Source organism: Dendrobates tinctorius, unplaced genomic scaffold (assembly GCF_039654945.1).
Source record: "Dendrobates tinctorius isolate UK_male_01 unplaced genomic scaffold, ASM3965494v1 ptg000342l, whole genome shotgun sequence".
Taxonomy (NCBI): domain Eukaryota; kingdom Metazoa; phylum Chordata; class Amphibia; order Anura; family Dendrobatidae; genus Dendrobates; species Dendrobates tinctorius.
The window spans coordinates 205,852-215,268 of NW_027362008.1; positions in this window are offsets into that span (position 1 = coordinate 205,852).

The following is a 9,417-nucleotide window of genomic DNA, read 5'->3' on the forward strand; positions in this document are numbered from 1 at the left end:
AGAAGGCGGAGTCACGGAGACTCAAGACTCGCAGGATCACATGACTGTGACGTCACCACAGGTCCTGGGGCTCCTGCAGTCACTGAGCGCCTGTGGCCGCGTCTGGATCGGAGGAGGGGATATTGTGTGGTCCTCATGTTAGCTCCTCCTCCGCTGAGGACAGTAGATCGGGGGCCGCAGTGAGATCCTCAGTAGATCCCTCCGCTGCAGACGGGTCGGTGCTGAGGACAGTAGATCGGAGGCCGCAGTGAGATCTCAGTAGATCCCTCCGCTGTAGACGGGTCGGTGCTGAGGACAGTAGATCGAGGCCGCGGTGAGATCCTTAGTAGATCCCTCCGCTGTAGAGGGGTCGGTGCTGAAGACAGTAGATCGGGGGCCGCAGTGAGATCCCCAGTAGATCCCTCCGCTGCAGACGGGTCGGTGCTGAGGATAGTAGATCAGGGGCCGCAGTGAGATCCTCAGTAGATCCCTCCGCTGCAGACGGGTCGGTGCTGAGGACAGTAGATCGGAGGCCGCAGTGAGATCTCAGTAGATCCCTCCGCTGTAGACGGGTCGGTGCTGAGGACAGTAGATCGAGGCCGCGGTGAGATCCTTAGTAGATCCCTCCGCTGTAGAGGGGTCGGTGCTGAAGACAGTAGATCGGGGGCCGCAGTGAGATCCCCAGTAGATCCCTCCGCTGCAGACGAGTCGGTGCTGAGGACAGTAGATCGGGGGCCTCAGTGAGATCCTCAGTAGATCCCTCCGCTGTAGACGGGTCAGTGCTGAGGACAGTAGATCGGGGGCCGCAGTGAGATCCTCAGTAGATCCCTCCGCTGTAGACGGGTCGGTGCTGAGGACAGTAGATCGGAGGCCGCATTGAGATCCTGAGTAGATCCCTCCGCTGTAGACGGGTCATTGCTGAGGACAGTAGATCGGGGGCGGCAGTGAGATCCTCAGTAGATCCCTCCGCTGTAGACGGGTCGGTGCTGAGGACAGTAGATCGAGGCCGCGGTGAGATCCTCAGTAGATCCCTCCGCTGTAGAGGGGTCGGTGCTGAGGACAGTAGATCGGGGGCTGCAGTGAGATCCTCAGTAGATCCCTCCGCTGTAGATGGGTCGGTGCTGAGGACAGTAGATCAGGGGCCGCAATGAGATCCTCAGTAGATCCCTCCGCTGTAGATGGGTTCGTGCTGAGGACAGTAGATCGGGGGCCGCAGTGAGATCCTCAGTAGATCCCTCCGCTGTAGACGGGTCATTGCTGAGGACAGTAGATCGGGGGCGGCAGTGAGATCCTCAGTAGATCCCTCCGCTGTAGACGGGTCGGTGCTGAGGTCAGTAGATCTGAGGCCACAGTGAGATCCTCAGTAGATCCCTCCACTGTAGACGGGTCGGTGCTGAGGACAGTAGATCGAGGCCGCGGTGAGATCTTAGTAGATCCCTCCGCTGTAGAGGGGTCGGTGCTGAAGACAGTAGATCGGGGGCCGCAGTGAGATCCTCAGTAGATCCCTCCGCTGCAGACGGGTCAGTGCTGAGGACAGTAGATCGGAGGCGGCCGTGGTGAGATCCTCAGTAGATCCCTCCGCTGCAGACGGGTCAGTGCTGAGGACAGTAGATCGGAGGTCACGGTGAGATCCTCAATAGATCCCTCCGCTGCAAATGCGTCAGTGCTGAGGACAGTAGATCGGAGGCTGCGGTGAGATCCTCAGTAGATCCCTCCTCTGCAGACGGGTTGGTGCTGAGGACAGTAGATCGGAAGCCGCAGTAGATCCCTCCGCTGTAGACGGGTCGCTGCTGAGGACAGGAGATCGGTGGCCGCAGTGAGATACTCAGTAGATCCCTCCGCTGTAGACAGGTCGGTGCTGAGGACAGTAGATCGGAGGCCGCAGTAGATCCCTCCGCTGTAGACGGGTCGGTGCTGAGGACAGTAGATCGGAGGCCGCGGTGAGATCCTCAGTAGATCCTCTGCTGTAGACGGGTCAGTGCTGAGTACAGTAGATCGGAGGACGCTTTGAGATCCTCAGTAGATCCCTCTGCTGTAGACGGGTCAGTGCTGAGGACAGTAGATCGGAGGCCGCAGTAGATCCCTCCGCTGTAGACGGGTCGGTGCTGAGGACAGTAGATCGGGGGCCGCAGTGAGATCCTCAGTAGATCCCTCCGCTGTAGACGGGTCGGTGCTGAGGATAGTAGATCTGGGGCCGCAGTGAGATCCTCAGTAGATCCCTCCGCTGTAGACGGGTCAGTGCTGAGGACAGTAGATCGGAGGTCGCGGTGAGATCCTCAGTAGATCCCTCCGCTGTAGACAGGTTGGTGCTGAGGACAGTAGATCGGAGGCCGCAGTAGATCCCTCCGCTGTAGACGGGTCGCTGCTGAGGACAGTAGATCGGTGGCCGCAGTGAGATCCTCAGTAGATCCCTCCGCTGCAGATCGGTCGGTGCTGAGGACAGTAGAACGGATGCCGCAGTAGATCCCTCCACTGTAGACGGGTCGGTGCAGAGGACAGTAGATTGGAGGCCGCTTTGAGATCCTCAGTAGATCCCTCTGCTGTAGACGGGTCAGTGCTGAGGACAGTAGATCGGAGGACGCTTTGAGATCCTCAGTAGATCCCTCTGCTGTAGACGAGTCAGTGCTGAGGACAGTAGATCGGAGGCGGCCGCGGTGAGATCCTCAGTAGATCCCTCCGCTGCAGACGGGTCAGTGCTGAGGACAGTAGATCGGAGGCGGCCGTGGTGAGATCCTCAGTAGATCCCTCCGCTGCAGATGGGTCAGTGCTGAGGACAGTAGATCGGAGGCCACGGTGAGATCCTCAGTACCCTCCGCTGCAAACGCGTCAGTGCTGAGGACAGTAGATCGGAGGCCACGGTGAGATCCTCAGTAGATCCCTCCGCTGCAAATGCGTCAGTGCTGAGGACAGTAGATCGGAGGCTGCGGTGAGATCCTCAGTAGATCCCTGCGCTGTAGACAGGTCGGTGCTGAGGACAGTAGATCGGAGGCCGCAGTAGATCCCTCCACTGTAGACGGGTCGCTGCTGAGGACAGTAGCTCGGTGGCCGCAGTGAGATCCTCAGTAGATCCCTCCGCTGCAGATCGGTCGGTGCTGAGGACAGTAGATCGGAGGCCGCAGTAGATCCCTCCACTGTAGACGGGTCGGTGCAGAGGACAGTAGATTGGAGGCCGCTTTGAGATCCTCAGTAGATCCCTCTGCTGTAGACGGGTCAGTGCTCAGGACAGTGGATCGGAGGCCGCAGTGAGATCCTTAGTAGATCCCTCCACTGTAGACGGATCGGTTCTGAGGACCGTAGATCGGAGGCTGCTTTGAGATCCTCATTAGATCTCTCCGCTGTAGACGGGGCGGTGCTGAGGACAGTAGATCGGAGGCCGCGGTGAGATTCTCAGTAGATCCCTCCGCTGAGGACCGTAGAACGGAGGCTCCTTTGAGATCCTCAGTACATCCCTCCGCTGTAGACTGGTCGATGCTGAGGATAGCAGATCGGTGGCCGCAGTGAGATCCTCAGTAGATCCCTTCTCTGTACACGGGTCAGTGCTGAGGACAGTAGATCGGAGGTCGCAGTTTGATCCTCAGTAGATCGCTCCGCTGTAGACTGATCAGTGCTGAGGCCAGTAGATCGGAGGCCGTAGTGAGATCCTTATTATTATTGTGGCTTTTTATAATATACAAGCTAAGGCCAGGTTCACACTGCATTAGCACAGCCCGTTCAATGCATAGCATTGACGGGCTGCGTTAACAGGCTGCGTTAACGCTATAGCATAATGCAATATGCGTTATGCTATACCGCTAGCGCAGATGCTCCATCTGCGCTAGCGGTGACGGAGCCTCAGACGCTGGAGGCCGCGTCCGAGGCTCCGTCACTGAATGACGGCACATCGCGAACGCCTGCCGCTTTACAGCATGTGTCGCGATGCGCCCAACAATGGGCCTGAATGGCAGCGTTAACGGACTGCATTACACTGCGTTATACCGCAGTGTAACGCAGTCCGTCTAACGGACTGCTATAACGTAATGTGAGCCCAGCCTAATCCAACTATGTATTCTTCACCAGTCTTATTTGACCCCAAGCAGACTTCATAAATTTGGTAGAAGGGCAACGGATAAATGTCATAGGTGCGGGGAACTGGGAGCTGATTCTTGGCACCTTGTCTGGAGCTGTGGCAGAATACGAAGATATTGGAGTGATGTCATGACTACATTAGAGCGGATAATGGGAATACCGATTGAATGTACTCCTGAGTTGTGCATCCTGGGTGTCGTGGATGAAGAGATGTGGATTCATTATGATAGAATTATGGCATTCTATAGCATCACACCTCTTGCCATGTTAACCCTCAACACACACTCCTCTCACCTTTCACCATCTCCACTCACTCTTTCACTCCACATACGACCCCCTTCTCTCACTCCGTCTCATACTCACGCCGTCATCTTGACTATCGCGGGATTTCGCCGATCCAAAATGGCGTCGCCGCAAGAACATGTCACCGGCGTGGACGACGTCGGGATCCAAAAAGGCGTCGACGAAATCTCGCGAGTTTTCGCCGACGCTATTTTGGATCCCGACGTCGTCCTCGCCAGCGACATGTTCTTCCGGCAACGCCATCTTGACTATCGCAGGATTTCGCCGATCCAAAAATGGCGTCGCCGCAAGAACATGTCGCCGGCGAGGAGGACGTCTGGATCCAGGATGGCGCCGGCGGAAGAAGATGTCGGGGATCGTGGATCAGCGGCGATGACGGCGTGAGTATGAGAGACGGAGTGAGAGAAAGGGTCGTATGTGGAGTGAAAGAGTGAGTGGACGTGAATGGAGATGGTGAAAGGTGAGAGGAGTGTGTGTGTTGAGGGTTAACATGGAAAGAGGTGTGCGGTGACGTCACCGGTTACAACTGGACGGAAGTTGTTACAACCGGAAGTTGCTTAGGGCATATATTATTATAGATTTCCGCTCAGCGCTGATGGCTCATTGTCATCAGAATGTGACGTCTCCCGTCTGTCCCCGGCCTCTCATTGTGAGGAGTGGGCGGAGCTTCCCACTACCGACCGCCCTCGTAGTACATAGCTCAGAAGAGGGGTCAGTTATCACAGAGGTCTCCGGGAACACTTCTGGTGTAGCTTTCGCCACTTTTGTGATGTAACTTCTGAGGATTCTGTTACCTGCGCTCCGTCACTGGCCGAGACTTGTGGACATCATGTTGAACTCCATCAATACTGACCAATCAGAGCTCTGTGTGATGTTTTATATTAGGAAAAGCGATAATCAGAAAACTAACTATTAAACAAATATGCAGAATGCGGCCGCTGCTTCCTCTCTCTAACCCTTCGTTAAAGGGGAGATCCAGGACGGTAAGGAAAACAAACATCTGTGCCTAAGCACAAACACCCAGGTAATTGCTACAGCCGGCGATAAGAAGCAGCGCCGGGGCAGACGTTAAAGGGATTATCACTGGTTGTTAAGGGGTTAAAAGCCTCTTGGCGACGATGTGAGTATACTGTATATAGTTAATCTTTATAGGTATGAAATCTTTATCTGCACTTAACCTTTGTATGGTAAAATATACAGAAGTGTACGCAATCGTACTATCCAATCATGCAGCATTGAAATAAAACTGCGTGATAGTGCAAGCAGTAGCCTTTAGAACCTTATTAACAGGACTGTGATATTGCGTAGAACTTGCCTGTCTTTAAGGAAAAGGCGTCTGTGTGTGAGTCTATTGAGATTCCAGGCTGGGAGCAGGCTCCCTATCATATTTTGGCAACCAAGTGGTCACACAGCGCTGGTTTGGGTGAAGCATCGGACAGATGACTGAAGGACGCGGAACCGGCTGATGTGGCTGCATGCTTAGAGAAAGTGGAGAAAAGTAAAGAGTTGAGCGCTGTTGGTAGGCGCGGATGGATATTGTTGTCTTCATGTAGAAAACAGCATAAGGAAAGAATATGTATGTTATCAAAAGTACAGGAATTGGAAAAACAGTTGTGTGAGGCTGTCATGAAAACTCTCGCCACGCACAGCACCTATATCACATTCGCAGGGGGGCTTATTTTAGTTATCCTACTGCTGCCACCGAATATGATGCAAAAACAGCAAGCTAGTCTATTGACCTATCAATTTACCGCAGGGGGGGCTTATTTTAGGTATCCCACCGCTGCCAATGTGTCACGAGCTGAATCCCACTTTCCAGTTCCGCTTTGGAACTTGCAGCTCGCCGGTGCTCCCCTTACCCTCAGGTCAGTCAGGGAACTGCACCTAGGATAACTAGTCACCGGACGGACCTGCTTGGATGTGTATTGGCTATTAGGCCCGCTGCAGCTAGGGAATTATAACTGCTCCTAACCACAGCTAGACAATAAACTTATGAAACCCGTTTCTTCACTGCCAGCTTTGCCTAACTAGCTCAGAACACACTTCGCTGCCACCAGCTCCGATTTCTTAATTTCTTAATAAAGAGGGTACGAAGCCAACCCAAATTAGTAGCGTAATTTCACTTCAGAGAATGTACAGATCCGTTATAGAGCATGGAGAGACGAAGCTAGTAATTTTATATTTTACTCCAAAAAGGTAGGCAGTGTTTACAAAAACTATAAAAGATATTACAATATGAGACAAAGTATGTACAAGACAATTACAAAATAACAGGGATTAAAGAAGAAAAACAATTGATTAGATCATCTCAGGCAGACCATACTGGTGTGAGGGATGGGCAATACGTCATAGTGCATCACAGATTTGGTTCTGTATCTCAGCTTTCCCAGGCAAGACTAGCTTCAGTCTGACCTGTCCCTAACATATCTCTGGGTTGTGACATCACTAAAGGGGCTGAGTTATGGCTGCCCTCCCCTTTCTGCCAGAGGATTGAAGACTTGCTAAAAACTCAATTATCATATCTCGGAGAGGGAACCTTGTACGGAGACGCACATAGTATAATCGTATTCAGCCTGACGCTGGCGTTCATTTAAGTCCAAACGAGAAGTACCTGGATGGCTCGGCTACGCAGGAATTCATTTCTTGGATTCTGCTGAAGCTGGAGCCTGGAAAAACAGGCTAAGTGGCTCTGTCGAAGCACGTCCCAAATATGTAATTTTCATATTCATAACATAAACTGGTGTCGAGTTATGTCCTAATGGTTAGATTCTAAATCTATGCTATGGAAGACCCAAAGGACATGTTGGAGGCAAAGGGTTGTATACTGCTAATTACCACATTCCTGAGGGAGGTGTCGGAGAGGTTTAGGATTACAGGAAAGCGAGTGAAAGTTCTCCCCTGGTGCAGGGGCTGTGAGCGGGGGGTCACATCTGCAGCGTGTGTGGGTGTGTGACAAGCCAGGGAATGTTCTGGAAAGAAAACCATACATCATATTTACATTATCATGTCAGAGACCCAGAATGCATTGGTTAAAGGAAAATGTCAGAATAAGTTATTAACCCCTTCACCCCCAAGGGTGGTTTGCACGTTCATGACTGGGCCAATTTTTACAATTCTGACCACTGTACCTTTATGAGGTCATAACTCTGGAACGCTTCCATGGATCCCGGTGATTCTGACATTGTTTTCTCGTGACATATTGTCCTTCATGGTAGTGGTAAAATTTCATTAATATATCTTGCATTTATTTGTGAGAAAAACGGAAATTTGGCGAAAATTTTGAAAATTTTGCAATTTTCCAACTTTGAATTTTTATGCCCTTAAATCACAGAGATACCGCACACAAAAAACTTGATAACTAACATTTCCCACATGTTTACTTTACATCAGCACAATTTTGGAACCAAAATTTTTTTTTGTTAGGAAGTTATAAGGGTTAAAAGTTGACCAGCGATTTCTCATTATTTAACACCATTTTATTTTTAGGACCACATCACATTTGAAGCCACTTTGAGGGGTCTATATGATAGAAAATACCCAAAAGTGACACCATTCTAAAAACTGCACCCCTTAAGGTGCTCAAAACCACATTCAAGAAGTTTATTAACCCTTTAGGTGCGTGACAGGAATTTTTTTGAATATTTAAAAAAAAAATGAACATCTAACTTTTTTTCGCAAAAAAAGTAATTCAGGTTCAATTTTTTTTATTTTACCAAGGGTAACAGGAGAAATTGGACTGCAAAAGTTATTGTGCAATTTGTCCTGAGTACGCAGATACCTGATTTGTGGGGGGGAACGACTGTTTCGGCGCATGGCAGAGCTCAGAATGGAAGGAGCACCGTTTGACTTTTTCAATGCAAAATTGGCTGGAATTCAGATCGGACGCGATGTCACGTTTGGAGAGTCCCTGATGTACCTAAACAGTGGAAACCCCCTACAAGTGACCCCATTTTGGAAACTAGACCCCCCAAGGAACTTATCTAGATATGTGGTGAGAGCTTTGAACCCACAAGAGCTTTACAGAAGTTTATACCGTACAGCGGTACAATTAAAAAATCATATTTTTTCCACAAAAATGATCTTTTCACCCCAATTTTTATTTTCCCAAGGGTAACAGGACCCTAAAAGTTATTGTGCAATTTGTCCTGAGTATGCTGATACCCCACATGTGGGGGTAAACCACTATTTTGGCGCATGGCAGAGCTCGGAAGGGAAGCAGCGCCATTTGACGTTTTTGGCTGGAATTGAGATCGGACAGCATGTCGCGATTGGAAAACCCCTGATGTACCAAAACAGTGGAAACCCCCCACAAATGACACCATTTTGGAAACTAGACCCCCTAAGGAACTTATCTAGATGTGTGGTGAGAACTTTGAACCCCCCAGTGCTTCACAGAAGTTTATAACGCCCGGGCGTGAAAATAAAAAATTTGTATTTTTTCCACAAACATGATCTTTTAGTCACCATTTTTTTTATTTTCCCAAGGGTAACAGGAGAAATTGGACCCCAAAAGTTGTTGTCCAATTTGTGCTGAGTATGCTGATACCCCATATGTGGGAGAAAACTACTGTATGGGCACATGTCGGGGCTCGGAAGGGAAGTAGTGACGTTTTGGAATGCAGACATTGATGGAATGGTCTGCGGGTGTTATGTTGCCTTTGGAGAGCCCCTGATGTACCTAAACAGTGGAAACCCCCCACAAGTGACCCCATTTTGGAAACTAGACCCCCCAAGGGACTTATCTAGATGTGTGGTGAGCACTTTGAACCCCCAAGTGTTTCAGTAAAGTTTATAATGTAAAGGCGTGAAAATAAAAAAATCATTTTTTTTCCACAAAAATGATCTTTTAGCCCCCAATTTTTATTTTCACAAGGGTAACAGGAGAAATTGGACCCTAAGAGTTGTTGTCCAATTTGTCCTGAGTACGCTGGTACCCCATATTTGGGAGAAAATTACTGTTTGGGCACACGGTGGGGCTCGGAAGGGAAGTAGTGACGTTCTGAAATGCAGACTTTGATGGAATGGTCTGTGGGCATCATATTGCATTTACAGAGCCCCTGATGTACCTAA